The sequence below is a fragment of the Festucalex cinctus genome, chromosome 3 (assembly GCF_051991245.1).
Source record: "Festucalex cinctus isolate MCC-2025b chromosome 3, RoL_Fcin_1.0, whole genome shotgun sequence".
Taxonomy (NCBI): domain Eukaryota; kingdom Metazoa; phylum Chordata; class Actinopteri; order Syngnathiformes; family Syngnathidae; genus Festucalex; species Festucalex cinctus.
The window spans coordinates 10,310,234-10,325,277 of NC_135413.1; the positions used below are offsets into that span (position 1 = coordinate 10,310,234).

At 38.1% G+C, this 15,044-nt stretch overlaps 1 protein-coding gene and 1 long non-coding RNA gene across 5 annotated transcripts in view; one reads left to right on the top strand and one right to left on the bottom strand.

Moving 5' to 3' along the window:
• The window catches only part of LOC144015604 (uncharacterized), a 48,404-nt gene extending 38,549 nt beyond the window's left edge, over positions 1 to 9,855 (bottom strand). For all 3 annotated transcript variants that reach the window (XM_077515736.1, XM_077515737.1, XM_077515735.1), the window contains exon 1: positions 9,692 to 9,855. The gene's annotated coding sequence lies outside the window, so the exon portion shown is untranslated. The remainder of the gene's footprint in view (positions 1 to 9,691) is intronic.
• Positions 675 to 2,042, top strand: LOC144015609 (uncharacterized). 2 transcript variants are annotated; one of them, XR_013282768.1, is made up of 3 exons: positions 675 to 1,088; positions 1,456 to 1,542; positions 1,624 to 2,042. It is a non-coding gene; the product is annotated as an uncharacterized LOC144015609 (long non-coding RNA). The 2 variants fall into 2 exon arrangements; XR_013282767.1 differs by having other exon boundaries at positions 675 to 1,542.
• Positions 9,856 to 15,044: the final 5,189 nt, after the last annotated feature.

The window sequence follows — 15,044 nt, forward strand, 5'->3', positions numbered from 1 at the left end:
TCTTCAAAAAAATTTAGCACTGCAAACATTCATCTTAATCTTTTTCTAAACAGTTAATTACTTCTATAATTTAAAATTGAAAAAAAATACCCCAATACTTTGACATGAACAAATATTCTGAATGTACTCCCTTCTTGCTTCAACTAGTTGTGCTTGAAAGTTTATATACGCTTGCGGTATGTAAACTTTTGAACACAACTGTAAATGTGGAAAAGGTTCCTACATAAAAATGCCATAAATCATCACTAAAATTCACATGCACATCGTGACACATCAACTTCAACCTCTTAAGTTACCAAAACAACTGCCACAAAATTTTGTACTTTATTGGCATTAACCTTTTTTCTCATTATACAGTGCACTCATAAGTATGTAAACGTTCAAGCACAACTGAATTTTAGTATTACTTATCAGTCAGAAAAACGACTCAAAGCATACAGTGGTCATAGAGTGGAGTGTGGTATGTGCAATGTCACAGCCAGCATAAGGCAGTGTTGTGCTCCACGGTTGCAATGAGCAATAAGAAGCCCTTGCGCAATAAAGAAGCGCATCCACAGAATCGATCACGTAGCTATTAACAACCTTACCCGACCTGTACAACGCAAATTTGTTCATTTTTGGAACCGGGCTCCATAGTGGAAAAGATTTCGAAACACGCCCCTTACGTTCCAATAGGTCGCTTGCACATCGTAATGCATCATGGGAGTTTTTCCTTCGGGCGCCATATTGGGTGTCCTCCGGTTCACAAGGTACACTCGCGAGTTACACGGTAGAGCTTATCAACCTGATGTAATTTTCGCAGTATTTTCACGATTTACCGGAAGATCAAAAACAACGATACAAGCAGAAGGTGTCTCTGTGTGGCGGGATTGATCCTAATTACGTCCTGACCAAGGGTGATTTTTTTTTTTGACGGAGAAAGCTTGCTGGCCAAATGTGACATCTCTGGACATCTTTCCCTACCTCGTGTTGACAACATGCTCCATAACACGCCAACAAATCCCTGGAGGCTTACAATTATTTTGTAAGCGGGTGGATACAGAGTGTAAACTTTAACATCGCATCAGAAGAAACGGTTGCTGTTGCACGTAAGTAAACCACATGGTGTTGGTAATTCTGCACACAAAAATGTTGATTTGTTCTCAGGCTTCCTGTTATCATTGTGTTTACATGCACAGCTGGCTTTACCTGATGTGGTTTTTCTAATAATTTTATAACAGGCAAATATGGCAGAGCGTATAAGAATAAAAAGTAACTGCACAGCCTCCCCGTGGCTTAATTAAATTTAATGCTACCCTTTCACTAGTTACATGTTACTTAATCAACTTATTCTAAATGGTTAAGGTTAACCACTCTCAGAGGACGTATTTTTAGTTTCAGTTTCCAGTACAATAAAACGTGTTCATGGTAACTACTGAGCATACTGACAGCTTTTCTTATGATCTCACGGTTAAGGAGGCTGTCACAACACCCAATTTCTGTCTGGTGCCAGATGGCAACAATTCCCATCACTTGTCACGACAACACCAATAGTATTACCAGGTATGTATGGCTTTACTTTTTGTAGTTTCTTATTTAATTCTATGTTTCATATTTTCATTACAATGTTTGTAATATTTTCAGATTCAGGCACAGATGAGTTTAACTGGACGGGACTTCTGCGACTTTGTGGTGTGGACAAAGTGTGATTGAGCGAGTCCACCCAGATCGCTCGTTTTGGCCAGTTGGAAAAGCCAGAGTTTTTTTTTCCCAAAGTCCCCTCCTTACCTGAACTGCTCGGGAGAGCATTTACTAGATCAGCAGTGGACTTCCAGTGTTCCTGCTCAGCCGCTGTCACCTACCACTTGCTCATGTACTTCAAAGATGCGGAATAAAGTAGTTTTTTGTGCTGCAGCAGATTGTAAAATCAAATATCACCCTAAGTGTGCCAATCTAGACTGCCAAAAGGACAGTGGTTTTGTGACAAGTGTGAAACAAGGATTATTGGGAAAACTGTAACACAGTACTGGTACTTGTCTTACATTAAACAAATTTAAAAGAGAGCAACTTTTTCCTCTGTACATAGCATAATGAAAGTCATTGCGTACCCCATCAACATTACATCATACCATCATCTCAGGATGGTAGGCACCTGTGCTAAAATAAACTACATTAATTAACAGTTCAATTTTTAACCCTGAAATTACTACATCTAATCATTATTCACTTCATTTTTTGTGCTTTTAGAAATAATAGAGATTTATGCCATTACTTTAAGAGGGACCATATTGCACATTGAGTCAAATCCTGTCATTTGTATCATGTATAGCTTTGTAAACAAACCCAACAATAGAATTTGTATAAACGCTGCCTTTATTAGCGCCAAACAAACAGTCGCATGTTGTCCTCCTCCAATGCTTTGATGCTCGCCTTCGTTTCCATCATGTCATTGGCAATCAAGTCGGTGTGGCATGAGATCCCTAAAGAAAAAAAATAAAGAAAAAAAAATCACAAAAAAAAACGGTACCAGTAATAGGTTTAATATAGTAAAGTAGTATAGTTTTTTTGTCAGTGTAAAAGAAATGTACACATTTTGTTGCATTTTTTAATGTATGAACATTGCTACAGGCAAATACTTATTTCTATAAACACTTCCAAATGTCTCTAAAATATAAGGTGCGTGTACACACACAAACAAACACATACATTCACTCATGCATACAATATATCATGTAATGAATTCTGAGTGGCATACCAGAGTCAATGATGTCAGCAGTACTTGAGGGTACAGGTTACTGGAGCCATCTGGCTGCATAACTGCAACAATCTCTGCCACTTCGAGTCGTCTTTTCTTTGCTTGTCTCTCCTGTGCACGTTCATATCTTGGCACCGACTGGGCTGAGACATAGATGTTGTAACTTGGGACCCAACTTTAATGTTGGAGCCCAGTCGGGATGATTGGACAGAAAAACGGGCGCAGGGCGACCTGTTAAAATAAACAAATATATAAACAAATAAAATATGGAAAGACTGGTTATTTTACCGCAGTAGGGTGGCCGTGAATAAGTTCTTTAGCATGATGTGTAGGCTACCGGGTTCTGTTTTCTTGCATCACCCCCGGGGGTCTGTTTTCTTGCATCAGCCCCTTCTGTCTCTTTTTTTTCCAAGTTTACATTTTGCCACCAAAAAACATGTTATCGGCATTAAAAGCCCAAGACTAATCAATCCAATTTCAGCAGTAAACACTTTGCACTGTCACTACTTGGGTGAAAATGTTCGATGTTAGCTTTCGGCTAACGTCCGCTAGCCAGCTTGTACTACCGAACTTGCTTGCTCATGAATCCAAAACATAAGCAACTTGCCCATATATGGGCGGTCGAAACGTTATTAATCCTCATGCATTAAATAAAGGTAAACAAGCTTACCGCTCACAAAGTGATCGCTGCACACACGAGCCCAAAGTAACGACTTCCCTCCGGAGTCCGCACTCCTCTGTCTCCAGGCCCTGGTTCCTAATTATTTTCGGAATTCGGAAAAAAGACCGACCATTTTCCCCCTTGGCTTTGTTCGAACAGCCAACGATGCAGCAACAATGTACCATTTTAAACGCAGAAAACAAACGTGATAGATACGTGTTAGACCGAATCGCTACGTAAATGGAGGCCACCCAGCATGGCGACTACAAGAAATCCGAGGCGGAAGTGACGACATGTGCAAGCGACCTATGTGGACACCATATGCGGGATACTCCTACAGTGATGATGTAATTCTCACGTGACTGCACACGAACTGCTGGTCTGTCAACAACAATGGCGGATAGCCGGGTCGTCGTTTTGCGCAACCTCCTTAGCTTGTTTATGCTTTTACAGCAAAATGCTTTGTGTGATGTTGTATTTGAATCACCCGGCATTGTCACTACTCCTGTGTTCGTCTCACTGATCTGTATATATTACTGGATAGCCAATAGACCATATACCCCGTGCCAGCCGTTGAAGCGACAGGGCAGCCATCTTACTTCTCCCATCTCGCAAGCAAATTACCATTTAAACTACTTTTAAGACCGCCTTTTCTTTTATCACTGTTCCTTAGACCCCAATATTAGATTTGGCAGAGTCATCTTTTGTTGAATTAAAGTTATAATTTTTTTTTTATAAAAAAAATATATGAAAGTTTCCTCCTGTAAACACCAAGTATATAATTTATACATGAATGTAAGACAAGTTGTAAAATGACTGAAGTCCTCTTGTATATGTTTAACAAATTTAAAACAAATCTTTTTTTTTTTTTTTTTGTACTAAGTATTGTCGCAAATGTTCTCTAATTTCGATACTGTAAAAATAGGACCGTATGCCGAGAAACGTTTCTTGGGAGGAGTAATAGTGGCCTCGCGGCTTCAAAGTCTTGGACTATCGGCTATTCAGGTCAGTGGTTCATCTTCTTCGCTGATTATTCTTCTACGCGTTCCATTAACTCCCTATGGCAGCACTACAGCGCCACTCCAGACTTGGCATGTATATTACAGCCATTAAACGTCCTCAGTGTCTTCTTTTGGACACTTGCATGTCTTGGAACGTTTTTATCTGTACAAGATTTGTCTGAGGAACAAAGCCAGCTTTGCTTCTGTAACCCTGTGAACAATTAAGGGTTGAAATACAAAAAAAGATAAAAACAGAAAACTCATTCACTGCCAGTCATTATAGAAAATTTTTACATTTCCAATACTCACGTGATATTACATTCAATAATTATATATAAACCGAATCTACCAAATAACAGAATAGACTCCCTACTTTTTGTCCCGTCCCGTTCTTTTATAATTGACAGCAGAAAAATGTAGGTTTGCCAAAATACAGCCATTTCTCCCATGGACTCTGAAACTGTGTTTATTTCCTATAAAATGGGGCAATGATGTCATCTACCGGTGGTTGGGCATCAGTAAAGTTGTTTCCAAGTTTGATATTTACAGTGGAGCATGCTCAGATTCGCCCCCATTTAGCACCGCTCTAAAAAATACAATTGACAAGTATACTTGTCAAAGGCAGTGAATGAGTTAATATCATTAGAATATTATTTCAATCCATAAAAGTATTTTTATTGTGTTATTCTTTTAACACAATCTGCCGTTGACGTTTATTTAAACCGGAAGTCCCTCCCCGTAGTCACTTGATTGACAGGCAGAGAGAGAACGTTGGAGAGAGAGAGCGCGAGGAACGAGCACGCTGGACGGAGTCACCGCAGCAGAGAAACCGAACGCTCAGAAACAACTTTAAAGTGATTAAAACCCATTTATACACAATTAAGTCAACGAAGACAACTGTTGAAGACAGGAGAAGTGATCAGGAACCGGGCGAATCCGCGTTTTGATCATTGTTGGCCTCGGTCAGGTCTTTTGAATGGATCAAAAACCTCGTGGAAGATTCTTGGACCATTGATGGCGAGCCACCCAGATTGAACAGTGAGGAATCATCATTCACCGATCTCTACAGTGTGGTAGGACAGTACCAACGAACAGAACTTGACACGAACTTTTGGAAAAGGATGCAAGCGAGAAAACAAGTGATCACAGACTTTTAAGACTTGACTTAACGGACTACTTAAGACGACTCTTTATTGTTTAAAGGGCCCAATTTTCTTTTTCTTTAATGGTTCATTTTGTGTGTTATTGTTGTAATTGATGACATATTGTTATTAAAGTGTTTTGTTAAGTTATCTGCTCTGATGTATTCAATTATGGTCACAGCCCACTGCACTTAGCTCCGTAATCTTACCTAGAATCATTTGCGTTGTTCTGCTACACTGGTTAGACTCCCGTTTGAACAGGGCCCTATAGTTCCAGGTACAGTACTTGGACTCAACCGGCAGGTAAATGAGGTAATTGCGATAAGCACCTGTGGCTAAAGACAAACTCTGGCAGGGTTTTTATTTTCTTGACCTGGTTTTCCCATCTCTGGATATTACTGGATAGCTGATAGGCCAAAACTTTTGAAGCCACTCACAATGGTGTACGGATGGTGCGAATGTTTGGTGGCGCTTTTGTTGCTCAGGGGAAAAGCTGGATTTTAGTGTGTGTGACCTGGGCTGGCTGCCATGATGGTTGCCCCGGGGCTGAATGCTGGTTTTGCTACAGATTAGATACTCCGCCCTCTTCAAAACAGGTGTGACATTTCAGTGGTGATTACTATTCACTCACGCGATCACCTGTGTATGTATTTGTATGACAAGCTGGATTGAAGTGAAACATCAAGAGATCGGAAACCTCAAATAATCAAGGTCAGTTAAAATTTATTTCAGCAAGTGTGACTCCAGGACCCTTAACGGTAGACGTTTTTATGTTAACATTTGTTTCTCTTTTGTAGACATGAGAGTTTGGACCCAAAAAAAAGTTTGCCACTGCCTTCAACAAATGGATTAAGGGTGACCAATGAACCTCATTTTCCAGTAATTTATTTTTACTTAAGAGTATTTCAACTTTATTCAAAGTAATTAATATAAAAACCTTTTGGGGTTCCTTCACTTTCACCTGATTTTGTGCCAATGGAGGCTCTTGCTATAGGAGCTGGAGCACAGGCTTCTCCAGTCTGTCCTGCTATCACCATTATGATGTGTTGATAAATAAACGACTGCATACTCGGACTGCTCTCATTCGACCATGCATGGCTTTTCTTTATTTTTTATAAATGCTTCATCTGGTGTAGTATGTATGTATGTATGTATGCTACTAACTGTCTTCTTTTTTTTTGGTCCTTTTCTATGTCGCGATTGCTGGAGATGATATGTATCCACCTGGTGAGGACAGCTTGGTGTGCATGGCTTGCATGCGTTTCGCTATCATGTTGCTGATTCCACTGGACCTGTGTCTTCGCTTCTGTCCTGCCTCCCTCCGGGCCATATATATATATATATATATATATATATATATATATATATACATATATATATATATATATATATATATATATATATATATATATATATATATATATATACAGTGATACCTCGGCTCACGAACTTAATTGGAGAGTGTGTGTAAGCCGAAAAGTTCTTCTTCCGAACATTTATTTCCCATAAGAAACCATTAAAATTAGAATAATCCGTTCCCAGGTCCCTATAAAACATAATTTTTTAAAACTACACAAAAATATACCTTATTTTATGTATAATAAATGTGCTATTGTATTGTAATTAAAGAAATAAATTGTACTGTATAATAAAGTCGTTTTATTTTACTTTGTGATGGTAGTTCTTAAGGATAGTAGCAATGGTAGACTTACTTCATTTGCGAGCGTTTCACCGCGTAGAGTGTTTATGGAACGGTTGCGGCTCATTCGCACTTTCGTGCTCACCGGAGCGGAGGAGGTGTGTCCCTTGGTGACAAGGAAGTGGAGCACTTTAGCGAGTCAACAAAAAGTGAGCACCGCCAACTACTTTCACCTCTTTCCTGCGACTAAACAGCCGTGGCACAATTTTCTCCTTTTTTGAGGTACGTGATGGCACTTTCGCTTTTTTTAATGGCGCGAACTCCATTGACTACAATGCAAACGTGCCGCCGAATCGCCGTCCCTCGCTGGTAAGCATTAGGCTTAACACTAGCCTGTGGTGGGGTCTTTTTCGGTCCCATAATAGCAAAAGTACACTCAAAATGTCTATCAAACACAAACCGCGTCCGCACTAAAAGAAAGGGGGTGACGAACTGGGACGCCGTGAGCGTGCGTCAGCTTCTCGTGGCCGCCACCGTGGCGCTGTTCGACCGCGTGGTTTGGTTCGTCCGCCGAAAACTAGTTCGTCAGCAGAGACTAAATACTCACGAATTTAATGTTTGTGAGGCGAAAAGTTCGTGAGGTTAAGCGTTCTTCAGCCGAGGTATCACTATATATATATATATATATATATATATATATATATATATATATATATATAAAGACATTTGTGTGTGCGTACTGTAAGTGTATGTTTGTGTGTAGATATATTAGTGCTGTCAAAGTTAAAGCGTTAACTAATTAATTAATCACAAAAAAATTATCGCATTAATCATGTATTAACGCAGATTAATCGCACTATTAATTTTGTCTGCAAATGATCCTTTAGCATGACAGCGGATGGCTACGTTAAAGGTAGCACAGGTTGTGTTTGAACAATAAACATAACATGCATTAAAGTGAAGCATTTAATAAATGTTTGCGTGTGACATTCAGAATATTTGTTGATGTCAAACTATTGGGGTCATTTTTTTTTCCCACTTTAAATTATGCAAGTAATTAACTGATTAGAAAAAAAGGAGGATGAGATGTCCTCTTAACATTAAATGCCGAAAAAAATTAACACATAAGAGGTGCATTTTAAATTTGGTGGGCAAAAAATGTTGATAAAAAGAATTTTTAATTAAGCGATTAATCGTGATTAATCAAAATTTTAAGATGTGATTAATCTGAATAAAAAAATTAATCGTTTGACAGCCCTAACACACGCACACACATATATATATATATATATATATATATATATATATATATATATATATATATATATATATATATATATATATACATGATATTAGGGCTGTTTAATCTGATTAATCACACTTTGATTAATCACGATTAATCAGCTAAATACTTGTGTATTGGCGTAATATAAAATAAATACAAAATACCGAAATATTTTGACAACGCATTTTATGATATGAATGTCATTTGCAAACATTGATTGAATGCATGTACGCAATTGCATGCATGCGTGTATTGCTCAAAACGTAACAGCATCATATCAACTGGGTACAATTCAGCAATTATTAATTAAACGCAAATTACTTTTGTTTTATTTAAAGTCCCGTCGGGGTGTGTGTGTGTGTGTGTGTGTATATATATATATATGTGTATATGTGTGTTTGTTTGTTTTTTGGGGGGGGGGTTCTTTCTCTCTTCTAGGATCCGTGCACATTGGAACAGGTATGTTTCTTTTAATTTTTTTTATTTTATACGTATGTTATTGTGTAGGAACAATTTGTTAGTATGTACATATGATAGAAATAATGGGGAATATGACTAGATAAGTACGTGTACATCTTCCTACTCCTTGAACATGTAAATTATGGAATTTATTGTTGACAAATTTTCCTTTCTTCCTTTACATTTTTATTTTATTTTAACATTTTTTTTGTTACACTTTTATTGTATTTGTGTAAACCAATAAACCAAACCAAACTATTTATCATTTTCGGATGGAAATAATTAAGTGTTGTTCCAATACTGTTTTTTTTGCTCCCGATACCGATTCCGATACCCAGCTTTGCAGTATCGGCCGATACCATACCGATACCCAAGGTTTTGTTTTTTTTCCTCAACATGAAAAAGCTGTCCTGCCGTTGGTTCAGAGCATTCAAGGGCCAATAGGCTATCTTGGTATGCAGTGAGCATGTCACATATCAGTGAATGTCGTGCACGTGCACGACACAAGATGCTGCATCCAAAATCCTATATTAGCTTTAGAATTAATGGTATCGGCATGTTACTTGTGAGTAGCCACCGATACCTATACCACTGTTTTAATGCAGTATCGGTATCGGAACAACATCAGAAATAATGATTTCAGACAATGCAATCACGTGATCAATGAAGCCATGTTTTTTTTGTTTTTCCCAGTGCTCTTCCAAGCTCACCAATCAGTTCCGAGTTGGCTAAAAAAAAAGAAAAAAAAAAAGTAAACTATATTGTCTTACCCAGATGCTCGCAAACTTGTTGAGAAAATTGCTAGACAGGCGCTAAGTTACATACACCATGTCATGGCGATAGCCTACACCAGGAGTGTTGTGTGCTCAGAGGTAGGATCCCAGAATGCAGACACAAATAAGATTTTCTCATCGAGACGCAGTACACCCAACAGTTGAGCAATAATCCAGCAAAACACACACAATTCTCAGACCCTTAAAGAGACAGTGAATCAACCTCATTGGTTGTGGCCAGACATGTGATTACCAGTACTGACATGGAATTCCCTGATTGGCTGTTAACCCAGTAATTACCGATAGTTCCGGACATCAATAAACATCATATAGCATAAAAGATACCTGACATCACAAAGTCTAAACATCATATAGCCAAACTAGTTGAAACTGGATGGAGTTACATTAATACCAAAACAGACACATAACAGGTCATGAACTATGGCACAAGGGGTGGCCAAGTTCGGTCCTCGAGAGCCCCTATCCAGCGTGTTTTCCATTTCTCACTCCTTCAGCGCAGCTGAATCTAATGATCAGCTAATCAGCAAGCTTTGCAGAAGCCTGATAACAATCCTGATCATGAATCAGGTGTGTTAGTGGTGAGAAACATGCACTCTTAGAAGTAAAAGTGCTTGTTAGAACCTTTTTAGGTTCCCCAGCTTGTCCTCATAGGAGAACCCTTTTTGGGTTCCTGTTAGAACCATTTATGAAGATTCCACCTGGAACCCTACCAAAGGGTTCTACCGAGAATATAACAGGTTATACCAAGAACCTTCTTTAAAAGGTTCTACCCAGAACCCTGCATGAGGTTCAACAAAGAACCTTTTAAGGGTTTCACCCAGATCTCACACAGGTTATTCCACTGAGAACCCTCTTATGTTCCAAGAGTTTCATCCAGAACCTTCACAGCGAGTTCCACTGATAACCATTTTGTATTTTTCAAGGGTTTCATCTAGAACCTTCATAGAACGTTGCATTGAGAACTCTTTCATATTGCAAGGTTTCATCTAGAACCTTAATAGAATGTTCCAGAGAACCCTTCTATATAAAAAGGGTTTCATCTACAATCATCACTGCGAGTTCCTCAGGCTTCTTTTATATTGCAACGGTTTCATCTAGAACATAATAAATTATACTGAGAACCCTTTTATTTTTCAAGGGTTTTATATAGAACCTGCACAAGGAGCTTTGTTTTTATGTTTGTTTGTTTTTTAAATAGGAAACACACTATTCTACAGATCAAAATTACTGTTTATGTTAATCATTATTGTTGACGCTGAGAAACATACATTTTTTTAAAATGAGGATTTTGTTTTTATTATTGAAAAATCTTTAAATAATGATGGATAAGGACAAGCAGACTCTCGAATGAAAAACTATTATGTAGGTCCAGGAGGGAGGGCAGGACAGAAGCGAACACAGGTCCAGTGGAATCAGCAACATGATAGCGAAACGCATTCAAGCCATGCACACCAGGCTGCCCTCAGCAGGTGGATTCATATCATCTCCAGCAATCGTGACATAGAATGAGAGGACAAAATTTAAAAAAAAGGAAGAAGAAGAATACAGTTAGTAACACCAATACAAGGCATACATACATACATACTGCACCAGATGAAGCCATTTATAAAAATTAAAGTAAAGCCATGCATGGTTAAATGAGAGCAGTCCGAGCACGCAGTCATTTATTTAATTCATTTATCAGCACATCATAATGGTGACTAGGGGTGTTAAAAAAAATCGATTCGGCAATATATCGCGATACTACAGCACGCAATTCTCGAATCGATTTAATAGGCAGCCGAATCGATTTTTTAATATCCATTATTGATGGAAAAATATTCAACAAAGCGTCTAAATTTCACACCTTAAGCATGGAAGAATGTTATATTAATGGAACATTACGCCTTAATATTTTATTTCAACGCTGTTCAAACATGAAAAATTTTACAACCTGTTTGTTAAATACAGTAGCTTACAGTTATAAGACTGAAGTTTGAGATCAATAAATAATATATTTTCATACAAATCTTACAATGTACATGTATAAGTTTACTGAATGGTATTTTCTAAATTTGAGTAAAAAAAAATCGCAACAATCCACTTGTAAATTCATATCGGGATTAATCGGTATCGAATCTGACCTATGAATCGTGATACGGATCGAATCGTCAGGTACGAGGCAATTCACACCCCTAATGGTGACAGTGGGACAGACTGAATAAGCTTGTTCTCTAACAAGAGCCTCCATTGGCACAAAATCTCGGGTGAAAGTGAAGGAACCTGACAAGGTTTTCATATTACTTTCAATAAAGTTGAAATACTTTTCAGTAAAAAAAAAAAAAAAAAGTCTACCGTTCTCCATAAGGATCTGTCACTTGCTGAAATAAGATAGTAGATTTAATTTACCTTGATTATTTGAGCTGGCGGCACGGTGTTTGAGTGGTTAGCACGTCCGCCTCCCAGTTCTGAGGACTTGGGTTCGAGTCCAGGCTCCGGCCTTCCTGGGTGGAGTTTGCATGTTCTCCGTGCGTGGGTCTTCTCCAGGCACTCCGGTCTCCTCCCACATTCCAAAGACATGCATGGCAGGTTAATTGGGCGCTCTGAATTGTCCCTAGGAAAAATAATAGACTTCAGCACCTGTCAAAATTTGATGGATGACCAATCAGAAGCCGTTATTTTGAATTAAGCCCCGCCCACTTCCCCGCCCCCATCCAATCAGAAGCCGTTATTTTGAATTACGCCCCGCCCCCTTCCCGCTCCCCTAACCAATCAGAAGCCGGGGACAGCACCTGTGAAAATTTGACAGGTGCCCTGCCCCCCAACCAATCACAAGCCGTTATTTTGAATTAACCCCAGCCCCCTCTCCCCCCACCCCTCCACCCCCCTATCCCCCCAGCCCTCCACCCTATTCACCACCTCCTCCCCTCCCCGCCTCCCCGTGTACGGTTACGGCGTGTTTCCGACAGATAATGTCGTGTCCCCCCTCTGCTATTCAAAATCGTGACAGGAACGACAGATAATGTCGTGTCCATAATCTTGATAGTTCCCCCATCTGTTAATCAAAATCGTGGGTAGTCGTTATCGTCTTGTCAAAAAGTTTTCGTCAAACTGACAGCTCTCCCTCACGTCGTGTCACAGGAAGCGCCCCCCCACCCTCCGCTATCGTGTGTGTGTGTGCGTGCGTGCATGTAAAATAGTGTGAGGCTCTCTTATTCGAACGAAAGTGTTGTGAATATTAAAAAAATGTAATCCATTTGCTTCAGGGGCGGGGGATGCTGTCTGACCCATGGCGAACGGCTCCATCTAATAGTCATAGGATGAGTTTCCTTAAAGCGGGGTAAAGTTCTTTTTATTTGGACTGACAGACGTGGAAGGTAGGTATTAGAATGTGATAAGTTTGTCTGTATTTTTAATTTTAAATAGCGCGAGGTGTGAAATTAATCGGTTGATGTTTTGTGCATTGTATTTGATAGCAATGCAATAAAGAAATTTTGGCAGGATGAACACAATAAAGTTAGTCTAATTTTGTCTACAAAAGTAAATTAGGGTATTAAAATGTTGATAATGAATGTAAAACCTAAAAATTTTATTCAAAGGTATTCAATTTTGTAAATTATACATTTTGGATGATGGAACAATGCATGGCATTAGAGAGTAGGGTTGCTCGGTTATAAAGAAAATATTAATTTTGATTAATTTGGTAATAATCGAAATCATGATTAGGACAATTTTTTTGTTTTTGTAAGACAAATACATTTTTTGAAGCACTATAATTAAGTTACATTTGGATCAAATAAGATCTATTAAATTAGTCATTTAAAAATAATACAGTTGTAAATATATACATTTAAACAACTCAAAACCAGTATTAATAATCTTTTATTTTTGTTTACGATTATGGCGATTTTATAATTATGGAGTACAATAACTGAAATTGTCATTGAATTTTGATTTACTACGCAGCCTTAGTGGAGAGAGAGAGAGAGTGAGAGAGAGAGCGAGAGAGAGAGAGATTCTCTTATTTTCTTAAAACCGGATGAATATGTTATCATACAGAAGCCAGTAATTTACTGAGAATATTGGTAATGGTCAGCCTTTAAATATTAAGTGGGGTTAATTTTAAATTTTTGGGGACTGCAGATCGAAACTAGCATTGTACTAAATCTGCCGCAACCATCTTTCTAATGTTACTGAACACTGTCCTTATAATAAACTAAACTCAACTCATTTTCGTTTCGGTCACAAATGACATGTTTATTTTTTTTATATGGTATCTAATACAAGAGGACGGATGCTAGAATTTGTACATTTTGTATATACGTGATGTTTACAGGCATGCTTAGACGGGTATGTTTTTATTATTTTATGTTTATGATGTGTATAAGAGTGCGCTGGTTGGGGAGGGACGGGAAAATTTGTTTACCTTTTTTTGTGTTTAAAAACGATAATAATTGTTCTAGTTTAAAAAAATACTGATTTCTGGAGAGAATCTGTAATCACAAACTCAAGTAGAAACTGCATGTGGACATTAACGGAGGGTTGGTCAGACGTCTGACAGTGTGTGTGTGTGTGTGTTTTGGGTTTTTTGTGTGTGTTTTTTCCCCCTTAGTAAAACAGACTGTTATATCTGATGCTTTAGTCTGAAGTATACTTTGTATTATCACACAAGCGATTCTATACCTTCTTTTTAAAACTAAGAGAATTGAAAGTATGAAACTTTGAGTTTCTTGATACGTTAAAAGATTTATACTCTACTTAACCCTTAATCTTTAATCTTAAAGCTGTTCTTTGCAACAATTTAACCAAAGACATCTTCTTATTAGTAGATTAAAACCTTAGTCTCTTACAAAGGGTATTCCTGTAAACCCTTGGCTAATAGTTTTTTTAGAAAGGATCCACGGTTTGAATTTATGACGTCATAGACGCATTATGTACATGAAGAAGGGTGTGTACAGTTTTATTTTAGGGCTGCAGCAATTCAAAATGGAATTTTCCACATTTACCAGATTAAAAGACACACTTGTATGTTATCCTAAATGTGATTCACTGTGCAAAATAATAATACGAATGACACTAAATCACGAAAAGACAAATAATTCCTACAAAATAAAAGAGGAACCTCACGGCGGGGCGTTGCTCACGTTCTAGTTGTAAACCTGCTTTGGGCATATACATTTTCTACAAACGTACCACTGAGAATATTTACGAGCTTGTAAATAAAATACTAAAGGGGCACCAACATGAAAAATAAAATTTTTGGAGCTTTTAGCTGTGTTAAAATGCTCTTACCTCACCAAATACATGACCGAATTGGAGTTTTCCTCCATTCTCCCCTCTCTGACAAATT